At 56.8% G+C, this 25,072-nt stretch overlaps 1 protein-coding gene across 5 annotated transcripts in view; it reads left to right on the top strand.

Annotated features, from left to right (window-relative positions):
- The window catches only part of galnt9 (polypeptide N-acetylgalactosaminyltransferase 9), a 499,594-nt gene that overhangs the window by 117,377 nt on the left and 357,145 nt on the right, over positions 1-25,072 (top strand). The window lies entirely within an intron of this gene.

The raw sequence follows: 25,072 nt of genomic DNA on the forward strand, positions 1-25,072 counted from the left end.
ACAGAGATAGGGAGGATGGTGGAAGAGGTTACAGAGATAGAGAGAGGTATAGAGAACGGAGAAGGTTAAGGAGGCAGGGAGAGTTGTGGAGGAGGTTACAGGGGTAGGGAGGGGCTGTCGGTGCTGAAGGAGGTTACCGAGATAGGAATGGTTGTAGGGGCTGGAGGAGATTGCAGAGGTAGGGAGGGTTGTCGGGGCTGGAGGAGGTTACAGAGATAGGGAGTGGGTGTAGGGGCCGGGGGAGGTTACAGAGATAGGAAGGGCTGTTGGGGTTGGAGGAGGTTACAGAGATAGGGAGGGTTGTCGGGGCTGGAGGAGGTTACAGAGATAGGGAGGGTTGTCGGGGTTGGAGGGGGTTACAGAGATAGCGAGGGTTGTCGGGGCTGGAGGAGGTTATAGAGGTAGGGAGGGTTGTAGGGGCTGGAGGAGGTTGCAGAGGTAGGGAGGGGTGTCGGGGCTGGAGGTGGTTACAGAGGTAGGGAGGGTTGTCGGGGCTGGAGGAGGTTGCAGAGATAGGGAGGGTTGTAGGGTCTGGAGGGGGTTACAGAGATAGGGAGGGGTGTAGGAGCTGGAGGGGGTTGCAGAGGTAGGGAGGGTTGACGGGGCTGGAGGAGGTTACAGAGATAGGGAGGGTTGTAGGGTCTGGAGGGGGTTACAGAAATAGGGAGGGGTGTAGGGGCTGGAGGGGGTTACAGAGGTAGGGAGGGTTGTCGGGGCTGGAGGAGGTTGCAGAGATAGGGAGGGATGTAGGGTCTGGAGGGGGTTACAGAGATTGGGAGGGGTGTAGGGGCTGGAGGGGGTTGCAGAGGTAGGGAGAATTGTCAGGGATGGAGGGGGTTACAGAGATAGGGAGGGTTGTCGGGGCTGGAGGAGGTTACAGAGATAGGGATGGTTGTAGGAGCTGGAGGAGGTTACAGAGATATGGAGGGTTGTAGGGGTGGGAGGAGGTTACAGAGATAGGAAGTGGGTGCAGGGGCTGGGGGAGGTTACAGAGATAGGGAGGGTTGTCGGGGCTAGAGGAGGTTACAGAGATAGGGAAGGTTGTCGGGGATGGAGGAGGTTACCGAGGTAGGAATGGTTGTAGGGGCTGGAGGAGGTTACAGAGGTAGGGAGGGATGTCGGGCTGGAGGAGGTGACAGAGAGAGGGAGGTTTGTTGTGGTTTTTGGAGCTTACAGAGACAGAGAGGGTTGTCGGGCTGGAGGAGGTTAGAGAGATAGGGAGGGGGATACGGGCTGGAGGAGGTTATAGAGATAGGGAGAGGTATAAGGACTGGAGGAGGTTACAGAGATAGGGAGAGTTGTTGAGGAGGTTACAGAGATGGGGAGGGTTGTCAGGGCTGGAGGAGGTTACAGAGATAGGGAGGGTTGTTGGGACTGGAGGAGCTTACAGAGATAGGGAGGATGGTGGAAGTGGTTACAGAGATAGAGAGAGGTATAGAGAACGGAGGATGTTAAGGAGACAGGGAGAGTTGTGGAGGAGGTTACAGGGGTAGGGAGGGGCTGTCGGTGCTGAAGGAGGTTACCGAGATAGGAATGGTTGTAGGGGCTGGAGGAGATTGCAGAGGTAGGGAGTGGGTGTAGGGGCCGGGGGAGGTTACAGAGATAGGGAGTGGGTGTAGGGGCAGGGGGAGGTTACAGAGATAGGGAGGGGTGTCGGGGCTGGAGGAGGTTACAGAGATAGGGAGGGTTGTCGGGGATGGAGGAGGTTACAGAGATAGGGAGGGTTGTGAGGCTGTAGGACGTTAAAGAGAAAGGGAGGGTTTGGGCGGCTGGAAGGATTTACAGAGATAGGGAAGGTCGTGGGGGCTGGCGGAGGTTCGAGAATAGGGTGCATTGTCGGGGCTGGAGTAGGTTCCAGTAATAGAGAGGAATGTTGGGGCTGGTTGTGGTTACAGAGATGGGGGGTGGAGGTAGGTCCAGGAGGAGGTTACAGAGATAGGGATGGTTGTTGGAGCTGGAGGAGGTTACAGAGATATGGAGGGTTGTAGGGGCGGGAGGAGGTTACAGAGATAGGAAGTGGGTGCAGGGGCTGGGGGTGGTTACAGAGATAGGGAGGGTTGACGGGGCTGGAGGAGGTTACAGAGATAGGGAGGGTTGTCGGGGATGGAGGAGGTTACCGAGATAGGAATGGTTGTAGGGGCTGGAGGAGGTTACAGAGGTAGGGAGGGGTGTCGGGCTGGAGGAGGCGACAGAGATAGGGAGGTTTGTTGGGGTTTTTGGAGCTTACAGAGACAGAGAGGGTTGTCGGGCTGGAGGAGGTTAGAGAGATAGGGAGAGGTATAAGGACTGGAGGAGGTTATAGAGATAGGGAGAGTTGTGGAGGAGGTTACAGAGATGGGGAGGGTTGTTGGGACTGGAGGAGCTTACAGAGATAGGGAGGATGGTGGAAGAGGTTACAGAGATAGAGAGAGGTATAGAGAACGGAGAAGGTTAAGGAGGCAGGGAGAGTTGTGGAGGAGGTTACAGGGGTAGGGAGGGGCTGTCGGTGCTGAAGGAGGTTACCGAGATAGGAATGGTTGTAGGGGCTGGAGGAGATTGCAGAGGTAGGGAGGGTTGTCGGGGCTGGAGGAGGTTACAGAGATAGGGAGTGGGTGTAGGGGCCGGGGGAGGTTACAGAGATAGGAAGGGCTGTTGGGGTTGGAGGAGGTTACAGAGATAGGGAGGGTTGTCGGGGCTGGAGGAGGTTACAGAGATAGGGAGGGTTGTCGGGGTTGGAGGGGGTTACAGAGATAGCGAGGGTTGTCGGGGCTGGAGGAGGTTATAGAGGTAGGGAGGGTTGTAGGGGCTGGAGGAGGTTGCAGAGGTAGGGAGGGGTGTCGGGGCTGGAGGTGGTTACAGAGGTAGGGAGGGTTGTCGGGGCTGGAGGAGGTTGCAGAGATAGGGAGGGTTGTAGGGTCTGGAGGGGGTTACAGAGATAGGGAGGGGTGTAGGAGCTGGAGGGGGTTGCAGAGGTAGGGAGGGTTGACGGGGCTGGAGGAGGTTACAGAGATAGGGAGGGTTGTAGGGTCTGGAGGGGGTTACAGAAATAGGGAGGGGTGTAGGGGCTGGAGGGGGTTACAGAGGTAGGGAGGGTTGTCGGGGCTGGAGGAGGTTGCAGAGATAGGGAGGGATGTAGGGTCTGGAGGGGGTTACAGAGATTGGGAGGGGTGTAGGGGCTGGAGGGGGTTGCAGAGGTAGGGAGAATTGTCAGGGATGGAGGGGGTTACAGAGATAGGGAGGGTTGTCGGGGCTGGAGGAGGTTACAGAGATAGGGATGGTTGTAGGAGCTGGAGGAGGTTACAGAGATATGGAGGGTTGTAGGGGTGGGAGGAGGTTACAGAGATAGGAAGTGGGTGCAGGGGCTGGGGGAGGTTACAGAGATAGGGAGGGTTGTCGGGGCTAGAGGAGGTTACAGAGATAGGGAAGGTTGTCGGGGATGGAGGAGGTTACCGAGGTAGGAATGGTTGTAGGGGCTGGAGGAGGTTACAGAGGTAGGGAGGGATGTCGGGCTGGAGGAGGTGACAGAGAGAGGGAGGTTTGTTGTGGTTTTTGGAGCTTACAGAGACAGAGAGGGTTGTCGGGCTGGAGGAGGTTAGAGAGATAGGGAGGGGGATACGGGCTGGAGGAGGTTATAGAGATAGGGAGAGGTATAAGGACTGGAGGAGGTTATAGAGATAGGGAGAGTTGTTGAGGAGGTTACAGAGATGGGGAGGGTTGTCAGGGCTGGAGGAGGTTACAGAGATAGGGAGGGTTGTTGGGACTGGAGGAGCTTACAGAGATAGGGAGGATGGTGGAAGTGGTTACAGAGATAGAGAGAGGTATAGAGAACGGAGGATGTTAAGGAGACAGGGAGAGTTGTGGAGGAGGTTACAGGGGTAGGGAGGGGCTGTCGGTGCTGAAGGAGGTTACCGAGATAGGAATGGTTGTAGGGGCTGGAGGAGATTGCAGAGGTAGGGAGTGGGTGTAGGGGCCGGGGGAGGTTACAGAGATAGGGAGTGGGTGTAGGGGCAGGGGGAGGTTACAGAGATAGGGAGGGGTGTCGGGGCTGGAGGAGGTTACAGAGATAGGGAGGGTTGTCGGGGATGGAGGAGGTTACAGAGATAGGGAGGGTTGTGAGGCTGTAGGACGTTAAAGAGAAAGGGAGGGTTTGGGCGGCTGGAAGGATTTACAGAGATAGGGAAGGTCGTGGGGGCTGGCGGAGGTTCGAGAATAGGGTGCATTGTCGGGGCTGGAGTAGGTTCCAGTAATAGAGAGGAATGTTGGGGCTGGTTGTGGTTACAGAGATGGGGGGTGGAGGTAGGTCCAGGAGGAGGTTACAGAGTTAGGGAGGAGTGTAACGGCTCGAAGAAGTTACAGAGATAGGGAGGATTGTCAGGGCTGGAGGGGGTTACAGAGATAGGGAGGGTTGTAGGGTCTGGAGGGGGTTACAGAGATAGGGAGTGGTGTAGGGGCTGGAGGGGGTTGCAGAGGTAGGCAGGATTGTCAGGGATGGAGGGGGTTACAGAGATAGGGAGGGTTGTCGGGGCTGGAGGAGGTTACAGTGATAGGGATGGTTGTAGGAGCTGGAGGATGTTACAGAGATATGGAGGTTTGTCGGGGCTGGAGGAGGTTACAGAGATAGGGAGGGTTGTCGGGGATGGAGGAGGTTACCGAGATAGGAATGGTTGTAGGGGCTGGAGGAGGTTACAGAGGTAGGGAGGGGTGTCGGGCTGGAGGAGGCGACAGAGAAAAGGAGGTTTGTTGGGGTTTTTGGAGCTTACAGAGACAGAGAGGGTTGTCGGGCTGGAGGAGGTGAGAGAGATAGGGAGTGGGATACGGGCTGGAGGAGGTTATAGTGATAGGGAGAGGTATAAGGACTGGAGGAGGTTACAGAGATAGGGAGAGTTGTGGAGGAGGTTACAGAGATGGGGAGGGTTGTCAGGGCTGGAGGAGGTTACAGAGATAGGGAGGGTTGTTGGGACTGGAGGAGCTTACAGAGATAGGGAGGATGGTGGAATTGGTTACAGAGATAGAGAGAGGTATAGAGAACGGAGGATGTTAAGGAGACAGGGAGAGTTGTGGAGGAGGTTACAGGGGTAGGGAGGGGCAGTCGGTGCTGAAGGAGGTTACCGAGATAGGAATGGTTGTAGGGGCCGGAGGAGATTGCAGAGGTAGGGAGTGGGTGTAGGGGCCGGGGGAGGTTACAGAGATAGGGAGTGGGTGTAGGGGCCGGGGGAGGTTACAGAGATAGGGAGGGTTGTAGGGTCTGGAGGGGGTTACAGAGATAGGGAGGGTTGTCGGGGCTGGAGGTGGTTACAGAGATAGGGATGGTTGTTGGAGCTGGAGGAGGTTACAGAGATATGGAGGGTTGTAGGGGCGGGAGGAGGTTACAGAGATAGGAAGTGGGTGCAGGGGCTGGGGGTGGTTACAGAGATAGGGAGGGTTGACGGGGCTGGAGGAGGTTACAGAGATAGGGAGGGTTGTCGGGGATGGAGGAGGTTACCGAGATAGGAATGGTTGTAGGGGCTGGAGGAGGTTACAGAGGTAGGGAGGGGTGTCGGGCTGGAGGAGGCGACAGAGATAGGGAGGTTTGTTGGGGTTTTTGGAGCTTACAGAGACAGAGAGCGTTGTCGGGCTGGAGGAGGTTAGAGAGATAGGGAGAGGTATAAGGACTGGAGGAGGTTATAGAGATAGGGAGAGTTGTGGAGGAGGTTACAGAGATGGGGAGGGTTGTTGGGACTGGAGGAGCTTACAGAGATAGGGAGGATGGTGGAAGAGGTTACAGAGATAGAGAGAGGTACAGAGAACGGAGAAGGTTAAGGAGGCAGGGAGAGTTGTGGAGGAGGTTACAGGGGTAGGGAGGGGCTGTCGGTGCTGAAGGAGGTTACCGAGATAGGAATGGTTGTAGGGGCTGGAGGAGATTGCAGAGGTAGGGAGGGTTGTCGGGGCTGGAGGAGGTTACAGAGATAGGGAGTGGGTGTAGGGGCCGGGGGAGGTTACAGAGATAGGAAGGGCTGTTGGGGTTGGAGGAGGTTACAGAGATAGGGAGGGTTGTCGGGGCTGGAGGAGGTTACAGAGATAGGGAGGGTTGTCGGGGTTGGAGGGGGTTACAGAGATAGCGAGGGTTGTCGGGGCTGGAGGAGGTTATAGAGGTAGGGAGGGTTGTAGGGGCTGGAGGAGGTTGCAGAGGTAGGGAGGGTTGTCGGGGCTGGAGGAGGTTACAGAGGTAGGGAGGGTTGTCGGGGCTGGAGGAGGTTGCAGAGATAGGGAGGGTTGTAGGGTCTGGAGGGGGTTACAGAGATAGGGAGGGGTGTAGGAGCTGGAGGGGGTTGCAGAGGTAGGGAGGTTTGTCGGGCCTGGAGGAGGTTACAGAGGGAGGGAGGGTTGTAGGGGCTCGAGGAGGTTGCAGAGGTAGGGAGGGTTGTCGGGGCTGGCGGATGTTGCAGCGATAGGGAGGGTTGTAGGGTCTGGAGGGGGTTACAGAAATAGGGAGGGGTGTAGGGGCTGGAGGGGGTTACAGAGGTAGGGAGGGTTGTCGGGGCTGGAGGAGGTTGCAGAGATAGGGAGGGTTGTAGGGTCTGGAGGGGGTTACAGAGATAGGGAGGGGTGTAGGGGCTGGAGGGGGTTGCAGAGGTAGGGAGGATTGTCAGGGATGGAGGGGGTCACAGAGATAGGGAGGGTTGTCGGGGCTGGAGGAGGTTACAGAGATAGGGATGGTTGTAGGAGCTGGAGGAGGTTACAGAGATATGGAGGGTTGTAGGGGCGGGAGGAGGTTACAGAGATAGGAAGTGGGTGCAGGGGCTGGGGGAGGTTACAGAGATAGGGAGGGTTGTCGGGGCTAGAGGAGGTTACAGAGATAGGGAAGGTTGTCGGGGATGGAGGAGGTTACCGAGATAGGAATGGTTGTAGGGGCTGGAGGAGGTTACAGAGGTAGGGAGGGATGTCGGGCTGGAGGAGGTGACAGAGAGAGGGAGGTTTGTTGTGGTTTTTGGAGCTTACAGAGACAGTGAGGGTTGTCGGGCTGGAGGAGGTTAGAGAGATAGGGAGGGGGATACGGGCTGGAGGAGGTTATAGAGATAGGGAGAGTTATAAGGACTGGAGGAGGTTACAGAGATAGGGAGGGTTGTTGGGACTGGAGGAGCTTACAGAGATAGGGAGGATGGTGGAAGTGGTTACAGAGATAGAGAGAGGTATAGAGAACGGAGGATGTTAAGGAGACAGGGAGAGTTGTGGAGGAGGTTACAGGGGTAGGGAGTGGCTGTCGGTGCTGAAGGAGGTTACCGAGATAGGAATGGTTGTAGTGGCTGGAGGAGATTGCAGAGGTAGGGAGTGGGTGTAGGGGCCGGGGGAGGTTACAGAGATAGGGAGTGGGTGTAGGGGCCGGGGGAGGTTACAGAGATAGGAAGGGCTGTTGGGGTTGGAGGAGGTTACAGAGATAGGGAGGGTTGTCGGGGCTGGAGGAGGTTACAGAGATAGGGAGGGTTGTGAGCCTGCAGGACGTTAAAGAGAAAGGGAGGGTTTGGGGGGCTGGAAGGATTTACAGAGATAGGGAAGGTCGTGGGGGCTGGCGGAGATTCGAGAATAGGGTGCATTGTCGGGGCTGGAGTAGGTTCCAGTAATAGAGAGAAATGTTGGGGCTGGTGGTGGTTACAGAGATGGGGGGTGGTGGTAGGTCCAGGAGGAGGTTACAGAGTTAGGGAGGAGTGTAACGGCTCGAAGAAGTTACAGAGATAGGGAGGATTGTCAGGGCTGGAGGGGGTTACAGAGATAGGGAGGGTTGTAGGGTCTGGAGGGGGTTACAGAGATAGGGAGTGGTGTAGGGGCTGGAGGGGGTTGCAGAGATAGGGAGGATTGTCAGGGCTGGAGGGGGTTACAGAGATAGGGAGGGTTGTAGGGTCTGGAGGGGGTTACAGAGATAGGGAGTGGTGTAGGGGCTGGAGGGGGTTGCAGAGGTAGGGAGGATTGTCAGGGATGGAGGGGGTTACACAGATAGGGAGGGTTGTCGGGGCTGGAGGAGGTTACAGAGATAGGGAGGGGTGTAGGGGCGGGAGGAGGCTACTGAGATAGGAAGTGGGTGCAGGGGCTGGGGGAGGTTACAGAGATAGGGAGGGTTGTCGGGGCTAGAGGAGGTTACAGAGATAGGGAGGGTTGTCGGGGATGGAGGAGGTTACCGAGATAGGAATGGTTGTAGGGGCTGGAGGAGGTTACAGAGATAGGGAGGTTTGTTGGGGTTTTTGGAGCTTACAGAGACAGAGAGGGTTGTCGGGCTGGAGGAGGTTATAGAGATAGGGAGAGGTGTAAGGACTGGAGGAGGTTACAGAGATAGGGAGGGTTGTTGGGACTGGAGGAGCTTACAGAGATAGGGAGGATGGTGGAAGAGGTTACAGAGATAGAGAGAGGTATAGAGAACGGAGGAGGTTAAGGAGACAGGGAGAGTTGTGGAGGAGGTTACAGGGGTAGGGAGGGGCTGTCGGTGCTGAAGGAGGTTACCGAGATAGGAATGTTTGTAGGGGCTGGAGGAAATTGCAGAGGTAGGGAGGGTTGTCGGGGCTGAAGGAGGTTACAGAGATAGGGAGTGGGTGTAGGGGCCGGGGGAGGTTACAGAGATAGGAAGGGCTGTTGGGGTTGGAGGAGGTTACAGAGATAGGGAGGGTTGTCAGGGCTGGAGGAGGTTACAGAGATAGGGAGGGTTGTCGGGGCTGGAGGAGGTTACAGAGGTAGGGAGGGTTGTCGGGGCTGGAGGAGGTTGCAGAGATAGGGAGGGTTGTAGGATCTGGAGGGGGTTACAGAGATAGGGAGGGGTGTAGGGGCTGGAGGGGGTTGCAGAGGCAGGGAGGGTTGTCGGGGCTGGAGGAGGTTACAGAGGTAGGGAGGGTTGTAGGGGCTCGAGGAGGTTGCAGAGGTAGGGAGGGTTGTCGGGGCTGGAGGAGGTTACAGAGGTAGGGAGCGTTGTCGGGGCTGGAGGAGGTTACAGAGGTAGGGAGGGTTGTAGGGGCTGGAGGAGGTTGCAGAGATAGGGAGGGGTGTAGGAGCTGGAGGGGGTTGCAGAGGTAGGGAGGGTTGTCGGGGCTGGAGGAGGTTACAGAGGTAGGGAGGGTTGTCGGGGCTGGAGGAGGTTGCAGAGATAGGGAGGGTTGTAGGGTCTGGAGGGGGTTACAGAGATAGGGAGGGGTGTAGGAGCTGGAGGGGGTTGCAGAGGTAGGGAGGTTTGTCGGGCCTGGAGGAGGTTACAGAGGGAGGGAGGGTTGTAGGGGCTCGAGGAGGTTGCAGAGGTAGGGAGGGTTGTCGGGGCTGGCGGATGTTGCAGCGATAGGGAGGGTTGTAGGGTCTGGAGGGGGTTACAGAAATAGGGAGGGGTGTAGGGGCTGGAGGGGGTTACAGAGGTAGGAAGGGTTGTCGGGGCTGGAGGAGGTTGCAGAGATAGGGAGGGTTGTAGGGTCTGGAGGGGGTTACAGAGATAGGGAGGGGTGTAGGGGCTGGAGGGGGTTGCAGAGGTAGGGAGGATTGTCAGGGATGGAGGGGGTCACAGAGATAGGGAGGGTTGTCGGGGCTGGAGGAGGTTACAGAGATAGGGATGGTTGTAGGAGCTGGAGGAGGTTACAGAGATATGGAGGGTTGTAGGGGCGGGAGGAGGTTACAGAGATAGGAAGTGGGTGCAGGGGCTGGGGGAGGTTACAGAGATAGGGAGGGTTGTCGGGGCTAGAGGAGGTTACAGAGATAGGGAAGGTTGTCGGGGATGGAGGAGGTTACCGAGATTGGAATGGTTGTAGGGGCTGGAGGAGGTTACAGAGGTAGGGAGGGATGTCGGGCTGGAGGAGGTGACAGAGAGAGGGAGGTTTGTTGTGGTTTTTGGAGCTTACAGAGACAGTGAGGGTTGTCGGGCTGGAGGAGGTTAGAGAGATAGGGAGGGGGATACGGGCTGGAGGAGGTTATAGAGATAGGGAGAGTTATAAGGACTGGAGGAGGTTACAGAGATAGGGAGAGTTGTGGAGGAGGTTACAGAGATGGGGAGGGTTGTCAGGGCTGGAGGAGGTCACAGAGATAGGGAGGGTTGTTGGGACTGGAGGAGCTTACAGAGATAGGGAGGATGGTGGAAGTGGTTACAGAGATAGAGAGAGGTATAGAGAACGGAGGATGTTAAGGAGACAGGGAGAGTTGTGGAGGAGGTTACAGGGGTAGGGAGGGGCTGTCGGTGCTGAAGGAGGTTACCGAGATAGGAATGGTTGTAGTGGCTGGAGGAGATTGCAGAGGTAGGGAGTGGGTGTAGGGGCCGGGGGAGGTTACAGAGATAGGGAGTGGGTGTAGGGGCCGGGGGAGGTTACAGAGAAAGGGAGTGGGTGTAGGGGCCGGGGGAGGTTACAGAGATAGGGAGGGTTGTCGGGGCTGGAGGAGGTTACAGAGATAGGGAGGGTTGTGAGGCTGCAGGACGTTAAAGAGAAAGGGAGGGTTTGGGGGGCTGGAAGGATTTACAGAGATAGGGAAGGTCGTGGGGGCTGGCGGAGATTCGAGAATAGGGTGCATTGTCGGGGCTGGAGTAGGTTCCAGTAATAGAGAGAAATGTTGGGGCTGGTGGTGGTTACAGAGATGGGGGGTGGAGGTAGGTCCAGGAGGAGGTTACAGAGTTAGGGAGGAGTGTAACGGCTCGAAGAAGTTACAGAGATAGGGAGGATTGTCAGGGCTGGAGGGGGTTACAGAGATAGGGAGGGTTGTAGGGTCTGGAGGGGGTTACAGAGATAGGGAGTGGTGTAGGGGCTGGAGGGGGTTGCAGAGGTTGGGAGGATTGTCAGGGATGGAGGGGGTTACAGAGATAGGGAGGGTTGTCGGGGCTGGAGGAGGTTACAGAGATAGGGATGGTTGTAGGAGCTGGAGGAGGTTACAGAGATATGGAGGGTTGTAGGGGCGGGAGGAGGCTACAGAGATAGGAAGTGGGTGCAGGGGCTGGGGGAGGTTACAGAGATAGGGAGGGTTGTCGGGGCTAGAGGAGGTTACAGAGATAGGGAGGGTTGTCGGGGATGGAGGAGGTTACCGAGATAGGAATGGTTGTAGGGGCTGGAGGAGGTTACAGAGGTAGGGAGGGGTGTCGGGCTGGAGGAGGTGACAGAGATAGGGAGGTTTGTTGGGGTTTTTGGAGCTTACAGAGACAGAGAGGGTTGTCGGGCTGGAGGAGGTTATAGAGATAGGGAGAGGTATAAGGACTGGAGGAGGTTACAGAGATAGGGAGGGTTGTTGGGACTGGAGGAGCTTACAGAGATAGGGAGGATGGTGGAAGAGGTTACAGAGATAGAGAGAGGTATAGAGAACGGAGGAGGTTAAGGAGACAGGGAGAGTTGTGGAGGAGGTTACAGGGGTAGGGAGGGGCTGTCGGTGCTGAAGGAGGTTACCGAGATAGGAATGTTTGTAGGGGCTGGAGGAGATTGCAGAGGTAGGGAGGGTTGTCGGGGCTGGAGGAGGTTACAGAGATAGGGAGTGGGTGTAGGGGCCGGGGGAGGTTACAGAGATAGGAAGGGCTGTTGGGGTTGGAGGAGGTTACAGAGATAGGGAGGGTTGTCAGGGCTGGAGGAGGTTACAGAGATAGGGAGGGTTGTCGGGGCTGGAGGAGGTTACAGAGGTAGGGAGGGTTGTCGGGGCTGGAGGAGGTTGCAGAGATAGGGAGGGTTGTAGGGTCTGGAGGGGGTTACAGAGATAGGGAGGGGTGTAGGGGCTGGAGGGGGTTGCAGAGGCAGGGAGGGTTGTCGGGGCTGGAGGAGGTTACAGAGGTAGGGAGGGTTGTAGGGGCTCGAGGAGGTTGCAGAGGTAGGGAGGGTTGTCGGGGCTGGAGGAGGTTACAGAGGTAGGGAGGGTTGTCGGGGCTGGAGGAGGTTGCAGAGGTAGGGAGGGTTGTCGGGGCTGAAGGAGGTTACAGAGTTAGGGAGAGTTGTCGGGGCTGGAGGAGGTTACAGAGATAGGGAGGGGTGTACGGGCTGAAGGGGGTTGCAGAGGTAGGGAGGGTTGTAGGGGCTGGAGGAGGTTACAGAGGTAGGGAGGGGTGTAGGGGCTGGAGGGGGTTGCAGAGGTAGGGAAGGTTGTAGGGGCTGGAGGAGGTTGCAGAGATAGGGAGGGTTGTAGGGTCTGGAGGGGGTTACAGAGATAGGGAGGGGTGTAGGGGCTGGAGGGGGTTGCAGAGGTAGGGAGGGTTGTAGGGGCTGGAGGAGGTTGCAGAGATAGGGAGGGTTGTAGGGTCTGGAGGGGGTTACAGAGATAGGGAGGGGTGTAGGGGCTGGAGGGGGTTGCAGAGGTAGGGAGGGTTGTAGGGGCTGGAGGAGGTTGCAGAGATAGGGAGGGTTGTCGGGGCTGGAGGAGGTTACAGAGGTAGGGAGGGTTGTAGGGGCTCGAGAAGGTTGCAGAGGTAGGGAGGGTTGTCGGGGCTGGAGGAGGTTACAGAGGTAGGGAGAGTTGTCGGGGCTGGAGGAGGTTACAGAGGTAGGGTGGGTTGTCGCGGCTGGAGGAGGTTACAGAGGTAGGGAGGGTTGTAGGGGCTGGAGGAGGTTGCAGAGGTAGGGAGGGTTGTAGGGGCTGGAGGAGGTTGCAGAGATAGGGAGAGTTGTCGGGGCTGGAGGAGGTTACAGAGGTAGGGAGGGTTGTCGGGGCTGGAGGAGGTTACAGAGGTAGGGAGGGTTGTAGGGGCTGGAGGAGGTTGCAGAGGTGGGGAGGGTTGTAGGGGCTGGAGGAGGTTGCAGAGGTAGGGAGGGTTGTCGGGGCTGGAGGAGGTTACAGAGGTAGGGAGGGTTGTAGGGGCTGGAGGAGGTTGCAGAGGTAGGGAGGATTGTCGGGGCTGGAGGAGGTTACAGAGGTAGGGAGGATGGTGGAATTGGTTACAGAGATAGAGAGAGGTATAGAGAACGGAGGATGTTAAGGAGACAGGGAGAGTTGTGGAGGAGGTTACAGGGGTAGGGAGGGGCAGTCGGTGCTGAAGGAGGTTACCGAGATAGGAATGGTTGTAGGGGCCGGAGGAGATTGCAGAGGTAGGGAGTGGGTGTAGGGGCCGGGGGAGGTTACAGAGATAGGGAGTGGGTGTAGGGGCCGGGGGAGGTTACAGAGATAGGAAGGGCTGTTGGGGTTGGAGGAGGTTACAGAGATAGGGAGGGTTGTCGGGGCTGGAGGTGGTTACAGAGATAGGGAGGGTTGTCGGGGCTGGAGGAGGTTACAGAGATAGGGAGGGTTGTGAGGCTGCAGGACGTTAAAGAGAAAGGGAGGGTTTGGGGGGCTGGAAGGATTTACAGAGATAGGGAAGGTCGTGGGGGCTGGCGGAGGTTCGAGAATAGGGTGCATTGTCGGGGCTGGTAGAGGTTCCAGTAATAGAGAGGAATGTTGGGGCTGGTGGTGGTTACAGAGATGGGGGGTGGAGGTAGGTCCAGGAGGAGGTTACAGAGTTAGGGAGGAGTGTAACGGCTCGAAGAAGTTACAGAGACAGGGAGGATTGTCAGGGCTGGAGGGGGTTACAGAGATAGGGAGGGTTGTAGGGTCTGGAGGGGGTTACAGAGATAGGGAGTGGTGTAGGGGCTGGAGGGGGTTGCAGAGGTAGGGTGGATTGTCAGGGATGGAGGGGGTTACAGAGATAGGGAGGGTTGTCGGGGCTGGAGGAGGTTACAGAGATAGGGATGGTTGTTGGAGCTGGAGGAGGTTACAGAGATATGGAGGGTTGTAGGGGCGGGAGGAGGTTACAGAGATAGGAAGTGGGTGCAGGGGCTGGGGGTGGTTACAGAGATAGGGAGGGTTGACGGGGCTGGAGGAGGTTACAGAGATAGGGAGGGTTGTCGGGGATGGAGGAGGTTACCGAGATAGGAATGGTTGTAGGGGCTGGAGGAGGTTACAGAGGTAGGGAGGGGTGTCGGGCTGGAGGAGGCGACAGAGATAGGGAGGTTTGTTGGGGTTTTTGGAGCTTACAGAGACAGAGAGGGTTGTCGGGCTGGAGGAGGTTAGAGAGATAGGGAGAGGTATAAGGACTGGAGGAGGTTATAGAGATAGGGAGAGTTGTGGAGGAGGTTACAGAGATGGGGAGGGTTGTTGGGACTGGAGGAGCTTACAGAGATAGGGAGGATGGTGGAAGAGGTTACAGAGATAGAGAGAGGTATAGAGAACGGAGAAGGTTAAGGAGGCAGGGAGAGTTGTGGAGGAGGTTACAGGGGTAGGGAGGGGCTGTCGGTGCTGAAGGAGGTTACCGAGATAGGAATGGTTGTAGGGGCTGGAGGAGATTGCAGAGGTAGGGAGGGTTGTCGGGGCTGGAGGAGGTTACAGAGATAGGGAGTGGGTGTAGGGGCCGGGGGAGGTTACAGAGATAGGAAGGGCTGTTGGGGTTGGAGGAGGTTACAGAGATAGGGAGGGTTGTCGGGGCTGGAGGAGGTTACAGAGATAGGGAGGGTTGTCGGGGTTGGAGGGGGTTACAGAGATAGCGAGGGTTGTCGGGGCTGGAGGAGGTTATAGAGGTAGGGAGGGTTGTAGGGGCTGGAGGAGGTTGCAGAGGTAGGGAGGGTTGTCGGGGCTGGAGGAGGTTACAGAGGTAGGGAGGGTTGTCGGGGCTGGAGGAGGTTGCAGAGATAGGGAGGGTTGTAGGGTCTGGAGGGGGTTACAGAGATAGGGAGGGGTGTAGGAGCTGGAGGGGGTTGCAGAGGTAGGGAGGTTTGTCGGGCCTGGAGGAGGTTACAGAGGGAGGGAGGGTTGTAGGGGCTCGAGGAGGTTGCAGAGGTAGGGAGGGTTGTCGGGGCTGGCGGATGTTGCAGCGATAGGGAGGGTTGTAGGGTCTGGAGGGGGTTACAGAAATAGGGAGGGGTGTAGGGGCTGGAGGGGGTTACAGAGGTAGGGAGGGTTGTCGGGGCTGGAGGAGGTTGCAGAGATAGGGAGGGTTGTAGGGTCTGGAGGGGGTTACAGAGATAGGGAGGGGTGTAGGGGCTGGAGGGGGTTGCAGAGGTAGGGAGGATTGTCAGGGATGGAGGGGGTCACAGAGATAGGGAGGGTTGTCGGGGCTGGAGGAGGTTACAGAGATAGGGATGGTTGTAGGAGCTGGAGGAGGTTACAGAGATATGGAGGGTTGTAGGGGCGGGAGGAGGTTACAGAGATAGGAAGTGGGTGCAGGGGCTGGGGGAGGTTACAGAGATAGGGAGGGTTGTCGGGGCTAGAGGAGGTTACAGAGATAGGGAAGGTTGTCGGGGATGGAGGAGGTTACCGAGATAGGAATGGTTGTAGGGGCTGGAGGAGGTTACAGAGGTAGGGAGGGATGTCGGGCTGGAGGAGGTGACAGAGAGAGGGAGGTTTGTTGTGGTTTTTGGAGCTTACAGAGACAGTGAGGGTTGTCGGGCTGGAGGAGGTTAGAGAGATAGGGAGGGGGATACGGGCTGGAGGAGGTTATAGAGATAGGGAGAGTTATAAGGACTGGAGGAGGTTACAGAGATAGGGAGGGTTGTTGGGACTGGAGGAGCTTACAGAGATAGGGAGGATGGTGGAAGTGGTTACAGAGATAGAGAGAGGTATAGAGAACGGAGGATGTTAAGGAGACAGGGAGAGTTGTGGAGGAGGTTACAGGGGTAGGGAGTGGCTGTCGGTGCTGAAGGAGGTTACCGAGATAGGAATGATTGTAGTGGCTGGAGGAGATTGCAGAGGTAGGGAGTGGGTGTAGGGGCCGGGGGAGGTTACAGAGATAGGGAGTGGGTGTAGGGGCCGGGGGAGGTTACAGAGATAGGAAGGGCTGTTGGGGTTGGAGGAGGTTACAGAGATAGGGAGGGTTGTCGGGGCTGGAGGAGGTTACAGAGATAGGGAGGGTTGTGAGGCTGCAGGACGTTAAAGAGAAAGGGAGGGTTTGGGGGGCTGGAAGGATTTACAGAGATAGGGAAGGTCGTGGGGGCTGGCGGAGATTCGAGAATAGGGTGCATTGTCGGGGCTGGAGTAGGTTCCAGTAATAGAGAGAAATGTTGGGGCTGGTGGTGGTTACAGAGATGGGGGGTGGTGGTAGGTCCAGGAGGAGGTTACAGAGTTAGGGAGGAGTGTAACGGCTCGAAGAAGTTACAGAGATAGGGAGGATTGTCAGGGCTGGAGGGGGTTACAGAGATAGGGAGGGTTGTAGGGTCTGGAGGGGGTTACAGAGATAGGGAGTGGTGTAGGGGCTGGAGGGGGTTGCAGAGATAGGGAGGATTGTCAGGGCTGGAGGGGGTTACAGAGATAGGGAGGGTTGTAGGGTCTGGAGGGGGTTACAGAGATAGGGAGTGGTGTAGGGGCTGGAGGGGGTTGCAGAGGTAGGGAGGATTGTCAGGGATGGAGGGGGTTACAGAGATAGGGAGGGTTGTCGGGGCTGGAGGAGGTTACAGAGATAGGGATGGTTGTAGGAGCTGGAGGAGGTTACAGAGATATGGAGGGTTGTAGGGGCGGGAGGAGGCTACTGAGATAGGAAGTGGGTGCAGGGGCTGGGGGAGGTTACAGAGATAGGGAGGGTTGTCGGGGCTAGAGGAGGTTACAGAGATAGGGAGGGTTGTCGGGGATGGAGGAGGTTACCGAGATAGGAATGGTTGTAGGGGCTGGCGGAGGTGACAGAGATAGGGAGGTTTGTTGGGGTTTTTGGAGCTTACAGAGACAGAGAGGGTTGTCGGGCTGGAGGAGGTTATAGAGATAGGGAGAGGTGTAAGGACTGGAGGAGGTTACAGAGATAGGGAGGGTTGTTGGGACTGGAGGAGCTTACAGAGATAGGGAGGATGGTGGAAGAGGTTACAGAGATAGAGAGAGGTATAGAGAACGGAGGAGGTTAAGGAGACAGGGAGAGTTGTGGAGGAGGTTACAGGGGTAGGGAGGGGCTGTCGGTGCTGAAGGAGGTTACCGAGATAGGAATGTTTGTAGGGGCTGGAGGAGATTGCAGAGGTAGGGAGGGTTGTCGGGGCTGAAGGAGGTTACAGAGATAGGGAGTGGGTGTAGGGGCCGGGGGAGGTTACAGAGATAGGAAGGGCTGTTGGGGTTGGAGGAGGTTACAGAGATAGGGAGGGTTGTCAGGGCTGGAGGAGGTTACAGAGATAGGGAGGGTTGTCGGGGCTGGAGGAGGTTACAGAGGTAGGGAGGGTTGTCGGGGCTGGAGGAGGTTGCAGAGATAGGGAGGGTTGTAGGATCTGGAGGGGGTTACAGAGATAGGGAGGGGTGTAGGGGCTGGAGGGGGTTGCAGAGGCAGGGAGGGTTGTCGGGGCTGGAGGAGGTTACAGAGGTAGGGAGGGTTGTAGGGGCTCGAGGAGGTTGCAGAGGTAGGGAGGGTTGTCGGGGCTGGAGGAGGTTACAGAGGTAGGGAGCGTTGTCGGGGCTGGAGGAGGTTACAGAGGTAGGGAGGGTTGTAGGGGCTGGAGGAGGTTGCAGAGATAGGGAGGGGTGTAGGAGCTGGAGGGGGTTGCAGAGGTAGGGAGGGTTGTCGGGGCTGGAGGAGGTTACAGAGGTAGGGAGGGTTGTCGGGGCTGGAGGAGGTTGCAGAGATAGGGAGGGTTGTAGGGTCTGGAGGGGGTTACAGAGATAGGGAGGGGTGTAGGAGCTGGAGGGGGTTGCAGAGGTAGGGAGGTTTGTCGGGCCTGGAGGAGGTTACAGAGGGAGGGAGGGTTGTAGGGGCTCGAGGAGGTTGCAGAGGTAGGGAGGGTTGTCGGGGCTGGCGGATGTTGCAGCGATAGGGAGGGTTGTAGGGTCTGGAGGGGGTTACAGAAATAGGGAGGGGTGTAGGGGCTGGAGGGGGTTACAGAGGTAGGAAGGGTTGTCGGGGCTGGAGGAGGTTGCAGAGATAGGGAGGGTTGTAGGGTCTGGAGGGGGTTACAGAGATAGGGAGGGGTGTAGGGGCTGGAGGGGGTTGCAGAGGTAGGGAGGATTGTCAGGGATGGAGGGGGTCACAGAGATAGGGAGGGTTGTCGGGGCTGGAGGAGGTTACAGAGATAGGGATGGTTGTAGGAGCTGGAGGAGGTTACAGAGATATGGAGGGTTGTAGGGGCGGGAGGAGGTTACAGAGATAGGAAGTGGGTGCAGGGGCTGGGGGAGGTTACAGAGATAGGGAGGGTTGTCGGGGCTAGAGGAGGTTACAGAGATAGGGAAGGTTGTCGGGGATGGAGGAGGTTACCGAGATTGGAATGGTTGTAGGGGCTGGAGGAGGTTACAGAGGTAGGGAGGGATGTCGGGCTGGAGGAGGTGACAGAGAGAGGGAGGTTTGTTGTGGTTTTTGGAGCTTACAGAGACAGTGAGGGTTGTCGGGCTGGAGGAGGTTAGAGAGATAGGGAGGGGGATACGGGCTGGAGGAGGTTATAGAGATAGGGAGAGTTATAAGGACTGGAGGAGGTTACAGAGATAGGGAGAGTTGTGGAGGAGGTTACAGAGATGGGGAGGGTTGTCAGGGCTGGAGGAGGTCACAGAGATAGGGAGGGTTGTTGGGACTGGAGGAGCTTACAGAGATAGGGAGGATGGTGGAAGTGGTTACAGAGATAGAGAGAGGTATAGAGAACGGAGGATGTTAAGGAGACAGGGAGAGTTGTGGAGGAGGTTACAGGGGTAGGGAGGGGCTGTCGGTGCTGAAGGAGGTTACCGAGATAGGAATGGTTGTAGTGGCTGGAGGAGATTGCAGAGGTAGGGAGTGGGTGTAGGGGCCGGGGGAGGTTACAGAGATAGGGAGTGGGTGTAGGGGCCGGGGGAGGTTACAGAGATAGGGAGTGGGTGTAGGGGCCGGGGGAGGTTACAGAGATAGGGAGGGTTGTCGGGGCTGGAGGAGGTTACAGAGATAGGGAGGGTTGTGAGGCTGCAGGACGTTAAAGAGAAAGGGAGGGTTTGGGGGGCTGGAAGGATTTACAGAGATAGGGAAGGTCGTGGGGGCTGGCGGAGATTCGAGAATAGGGTGCATTGTCGGGGCTGGAGTAGGTTCCAGTAATAGAGAGAAATGTTGGGGCTGGTGGTGGTTACAGAGATGGGGGGTGGAGGTAGGTCCAGGAGGAGGTTACAGAGTTAGGGAGGAGTGTAACGGCTCGAAGAAGTTACAGAGATAGGGAGGATTGTCAGGGCTGGAGGGGGTTACAGAGATAGGGAGGGTTGTAGGGTCTGGAGGGGGTTACAGAGATAGGGAGTGGTGTAGGGGCTGGAGGGGGTTGCAGAGGTTGGGAGGATTGTCAGGGATGGAGGGGGTTACAGAGATAGGGAGGGTTGTCGGGGCTGGAGGAGGTTACAGAGATAGGGATGGTTGTAGGAGCTGGAGGAGGTTACAGAGATATGGAGGGTTGTAGGGGCGGGAGGAGGCTACAGAGATAGGAAGTGGGTGCAGGGGCTGGGGGAGGTTACAGAGATAGGGAGGGTTGTCGGGGCTAGAGGAGGTTACAGAGATAGGGAGGGTTGTCGGGGATGGAGGAGGTTACAGAGGTAGGGAGGGGTGTCGGGCTGGAGGAGGTGACAGAGATAGGGAGGTTTGTTGGGGTTTTTGGAGCTTACAGAGACAGAGAGGGTTGTCGGGCTGGAGGAGGTTATAGAGATAGGGAGAGGTATAAGGACTGGAGGAGGTTACAGAGATAGGGAGGGTTGTTGGGACTGGAGGAGCTTACAGAGATAGGGAGGATGGTGGAAGAGGTTACAGAGATAGAGAGAGGTATAGAGAACGGAGGAGGTTAAGGAGACAGGGAGAGTTGTGGAGGAGGTTACAGGGGTAGGGAGGGGCTGTCGGTGCTGAAGGAGGTTACCGAGATAGGAATGTTTGTAGGGGCTGGAGGAGATTGCAGAGGTAGGGAGGGTTGTCGGGGCTGGAGGAGGTTACAGAGATAGGGAGTGGGTGTAGGGGCCGGGGGAGGTTACAGAGATAGGAAGGGCTGTTGGGGTTGGAGGAGGTTACAGAGATAGGGAGGGTTGTCAGGGCTGGAGGAGGTTACAGAGATAGGGAGGGTTGTCGGGGCTGGAGGAGGTTACAGAGGTAGGGAGGGTTGTCGGGGCTGGAGGAGGTTGCAGAGATAGGGAGGGTTGTAGGGTCTGGAGGGGGTTACAGAGATAGGGAGGGGTGTAGGGGCTGGAGGGGGTTGCAGAGGCAGGGAGGGTTGTCGGGGCTGGAGGAGGTTACAGAGGTAGGGAGGGTTGTAGGGGCTCGAGGAGGTTGCAGAGGTAGGGAGGGTTGTCGGGGCTGGAGGAGGTTACAGAGGTAGGGAGGGTTGTCGGGGCTGGAGGAGGTTGCAGAGGTAGGGAGGGTTGTCGGGGCTGAAGGAGGTTACAGAGTTAGGGAGAGTTGTCGGGGCTGGAGGAGGTTACAGAGATAGGGAGGGGTGTAGGGGCTGAAGGGGGTTGCAGAGGTAGGGAGGGTTGTAGGGGCTGGAGGAGGTTACAGAGGTAGGGAGGGGTGTAGGGGCTGGAGGGGGTTGCAGAGGTAGGGAAGGTTGTAGGGGCTGGAGGAGGTTGCAGAGATAGGGAGGGTTGTAGGGTCTGGAGGGGGTTACAGAGATAGGGAGGGGTGTAGGGGCTGGAGGGGGTTGCAGAGGTAGGGAGGGTTGTAGGGGCTGGAGGAGGTTGCAGAGATAGGGAGGGTTGTAGGGTCTGGAGGGGGTTACAGAGATAGGGAGGGGTGTAGGGGCTGGAGGGGGTTGCAGAGGTAGGGAGGGTTGTAGGGGCTGGAGGAGGTTGCAGAGATAGGGAGGGTTGTCGGGGCTGGAGGAGGTTACAGAGGTAGGGAGGGTTGTAGGGGCTCGAGAAGGTTGCAGAGGTAGGGAGGGTTGTCGGGGCTGGAGGAGGTTACAGAGGTAGGGAGAGTTGTCGGGGCTGGAGGAGGTTACAGAGGTAGGGTGGGTTGTCGCGGCTGGAGGAGGTTACAGAGGTAGGGAGGGTTGTAGGGGCTGGAGGAGGTTGCAGAGGTAGGGAGGGTTGTAGGGGCTGGAGGAGGTTGCAGAGATAGGGAGAGTTGTCGGGGCTGGAGGAGGTTACGGAGGTAGGGAGGGTTGTCGGGGCTGGAGGAGGTTACAGAGGTAGGGAGGGTTGTAGGGGCTGGAGGAGGTTGCAGAGGTGGGGAGGGTTGTAGGGGCTGGAGGAGGTTGCAGAGGTAGGGAGGGTTGTCGGGGCTGGAGGAGGTTACAGAGGTAGGGAGGGTTGTAGGGGCTGGAGGAGGTTGCAGAGGTAGGGAGGATTGTCGGGGCTGGAGGAGGTTACAGAGGTAGGGAGAGTTGTCGGGGCTGGAGGAGGTTACAGAGGTAGGGAGGGTTGTCGGGGCTGGAGGAGGTTACAGAGTAAGGGAGGGTTGTCGGGGCTGGAGGAGGTTACAGAGGTAGGGAGGGTTGTCGGGGCTGGAGGAGGTTACAGAGATAGGGAGGGGTTAAGACAATGGCATATTTTAAATACAAGGATGAGAATTTTAAAATGTTATGCTAACACCTCTTTCAAGTGAAAAATTAAGTCACTGCATACAGCAATTAAAAGCTTTAATGGTTTGAATGAGAGAGCTTGCTCATACTTGTTAAACTGGGCAATGGCAGTGAATTTGGATTGGGAGGAGAGGAGAGAGTAAATGAGATAAATCTCCACATCTGACATTTTCTTTAACTGAAGCCTCTTTCACATTTCTCCTGGCTCACCTTGACGGTTATTTATTTTCCATTCTGCTTCGAAGCAACCTGCCAACTTTTATCTGAGTTTTTACACAAAGCAAGAGTGTATTTTGTTAACTGCTGTTGTGTGATTGATGCTGATGGGTACGTATTCTGTCAGTAGACTTCTTTGTACCTTCCCAGACAGCAGAAAATTGATAGGCAAAGAAGTGCTGTAGTTTGCAGAGTTGCAGGAGTTACATTGTCTGCAAAGCATTCTGAGATGCTGAACTGTGCCAAATCATCCTGCATTTATACAGCGGCTGCGATATTTTTAAGGCCAGCACGGTGGCACAGTGGTTAGCACTACTGCCTCACACTGCCGGGGGCCCGGGTTCGATTCCTAGCTTGGGTCACTGTCTGTGCGGAGTCTGCACGTCCTCCCCGTGTCTGCGTGGGTTTCCTCCGGGTGCTCCGGTTTCCCCCCACAAGTCCAAAGATGTGCATGTTCGATGCGGTTATGGGGATGGGGTGGGGGTAGTGGGCCTACATGAGGTGCTCTTTCAGAGGGCCGGTGCACACTCGATGGGCTGAATGGCCTCCTTCTACGCTGTCAGAGTTTGATGTTTCTATTCTGTGTTTCTCGCGCCTTTCATGACCTCCGTGAATAATAGGCCACATCCTAGAACGAGAGTGTGCTGGGAGACAAGTCAATGTTAAACTGGCCAATCGTACACAGTGAGGCCTTAAAGTTGGCTGCAGCGGAAGGCAGGTATTTGTAATGGTAACGCTCAGGTGGTCAGAGTTCTCTGTCAACACTGAATGGATACCACGGGCGGGATTCTCCGCAAACCGGCGGGACGGGCCAGTCTGGCGCCGAGGGGTGGCATGAACCACTCCGGCGTTGGGCCGCCCCAAAGGTGCAGAATCCTCCACACCTTCAGGGGCTAGGCCGGCGCTGGAGTGTTTGGTGCCGCGCCAACCGGCGCGGAAGGGCCTCCGCCGGCCGGCGCGAGTTGGCGCCTGTGCGGGAGCGCCAGCGTGTGCTGGCATCATCCCAGCGCATGCGCACGGGGGTTCTTCTCCGCACCGGCCATGGCGGAGGTTGACAGCGGCCGGTGCGGAGGGAAAGAGTGCCCCCACGGCACAGGCCCGCCCGTGGACCTGTGGGCCCCGATCGCGGGCCAGGCCACCGTGGGGGCACCCCCTGGGGCCAGATCCCCCCCCAGAGGACTCTGCAGGCCACCCGTGGAGCCAGGTCCCGCCGGTAAGGACCTGTTGTGATTTACGCCGGCGGGAACCGGCAAAAACCTAACCTCCACCCCTTCAATTTACTGCTGTCCATGTGACTGTCTAAGAGTCGCTTAAATGTCCCGAATGACACTGACTCCACCACCTCTGCTGGCAGTGCATTCCACACACCCACCACTCTCTGTGTAAAGCACCTACCTCTGACATCTCCCCTATACCTTCCTCCAATCACCTTAAAACTATGACCCCCCTCGTGACAGCCATTTCCACCCTGGGGAAAAGTCTCTGGCGATCCACTCTACCCATGCCTCTCACCACCTTGTACACCTCTATCAAGTCACCTCCCTTCTTTCTTCGCTCCAGTGAGAAAAGCCCTAGCTCCCTCAACCTTTCTTCATAAGACCTGCCCTCCAGTCCAGGCAGCATCCTGGTAAATCTCCTCTGTACCCTCTCCAAAGCCTCCACATCCTTCCTATAATGAGGCGACGTGAACTGGACACAATGGGTGGGATTCTCCCAGCCCCGCGCCGGGCCGGAGAATCCCCACGAACGGGCCATGCCGCCCCGACCCTGACACGCGATTCTCCGCAGTGCGGTGAATCGGCACCATTGGCGCCGGTGTGGTTGGTGCGGCGCCGGTCGCTGGCCACTCTTTGCGGCCCGCCCACCGATTCCCCGGCCCGGATGGGCCGATCGGCCCGAGGAAAGGAGCCAAGTCCCACTGGAGCCATTCTGATCTGCTCTGGGCCGGCGAGACCTCAGCGCGTGAGGGTCGGGTGGTGGCCTGTGGGAGGGCAGGAGGGGTCAGACCCCGGGGGGGCCTCCGCTGTGGCCTGCCCCGCGATCGGGACCCACCGATTGGCGAGCCGGCCGCTGTGGCTGGGGGTAGTAGCCCTGCGCCATGTTGCGTCGGGCTGGCGCGTTGAAGGAGGCCATTGCACATGTCCTCGTTGGCGCTGGTGCAACTGCACATGCGTGGATCCTGCAGCGCCCAGTTCGCGGCGAGACAGTTGGAGCTGTTGCTAACTTTTGGTTGGTTCTTAATTTGTTGCTTGTTGTGTCGTTACTTAATTTGCTCTGTTTCTATAACCTTTGCCCTCGAGTCGCCAGGTATCTTTATGATACCACCACGAGGTTCAAGTTCAAGTACTGATCAATAACTCAATACACCAGTTAGTAAGTTTCAAATCAAAACACATTTATTATACACAGGCAATCACTACTCATGTATAAACCCTACTTACTAGACTATCTCTAACACTAAAAGGCCTATACTTAGCTTTGGAACTGGCCCACCAGGTCAGGGGAACAAATGGCCTTTCGTTCGATTCTGAGTCTGCAGGCTTCAAAGCTGGTATAGACTGGTAGCTAGGAGCGCCTATCTCGTAGTGTGCGTTGACTGGAGATTTACTTGGTTGGAGTAGCTGCGAGGCATGTCACGGTCAAGGGTTGTTTCGAGCTGCTGAGAGACCCTGCCAAGAAGGACGAATTGAACTTGGGGACTCTATTTTATAGTCCCCAGGGGCTTTGCGCCCTTTTGGGCGGACCCCGTACCTGGTTCCAAGTGACTGGACTGAGTTCTGATCACTTGGATCGATTTCTCCAATACTGGAGCTGTTCCCTGATCGCTGGGCGGTTCCTAAGTGTCCGTTGACCTTCCTTTGTCTTGGCTCCTGCTGGCGCCGAGGAGTCTGGCTTGGCCTTGTTTATCTTAACTGTTTCCAATTGTTCCCGGGGATCGCTCATTAATATGTAGATGTTTGTCAGTTTCAGTGCTGTCTGGGTTCCTGCAAGTTCTGATATACAGGAAACTTTGCACCTGCTTGTTTTTACTTCGTTTGACTGAATTTCCCTGCATTCTTAGCGGATTTCCATTTTAAAGTCAGGAAGTGGCCAACCCAGGTGGCTACACACCCTCCTTGTGATCCCTAACGCAAAGCGTGAAGGATCACATAACTGCGTTGTCTTCACTACCTGACCCAGCGAGCACTCTTCCTTGGCCTCTACACTGACCATAACTATGCAAGAAAATTTTAACTGACAATTCTAAGTGGCGCTATGTCGCAACAGGGACATGCAGTACAACATTTAAAAAAACGGTACCTCTAACTATCTTCCATAAACTACACTCACTTAAACATTCAATCACACTAACTTCCTAACAATACAAAAATAATAGCAGCATTCACATTTTCCTCTGGCCTGGCGGTCAAGCACAGAGTTGTACAATCTTTCAGTTGCAAATGAGACATATTGCTTTATTCACAAATGACACAAAACAAATGTCCTTTATTGTTGATCAAGGGGTTCGGGGGCCTGGTGAAGACCAAAAATAGGGGATCTTATCCTGTATA

Source organism: Scyliorhinus torazame, chromosome 1 (genome assembly GCF_047496885.1).
Source record: "Scyliorhinus torazame isolate Kashiwa2021f chromosome 1, sScyTor2.1, whole genome shotgun sequence".
In the NCBI taxonomy this organism is placed as follows: domain Eukaryota; kingdom Metazoa; phylum Chordata; class Chondrichthyes; order Carcharhiniformes; family Scyliorhinidae; genus Scyliorhinus; species Scyliorhinus torazame.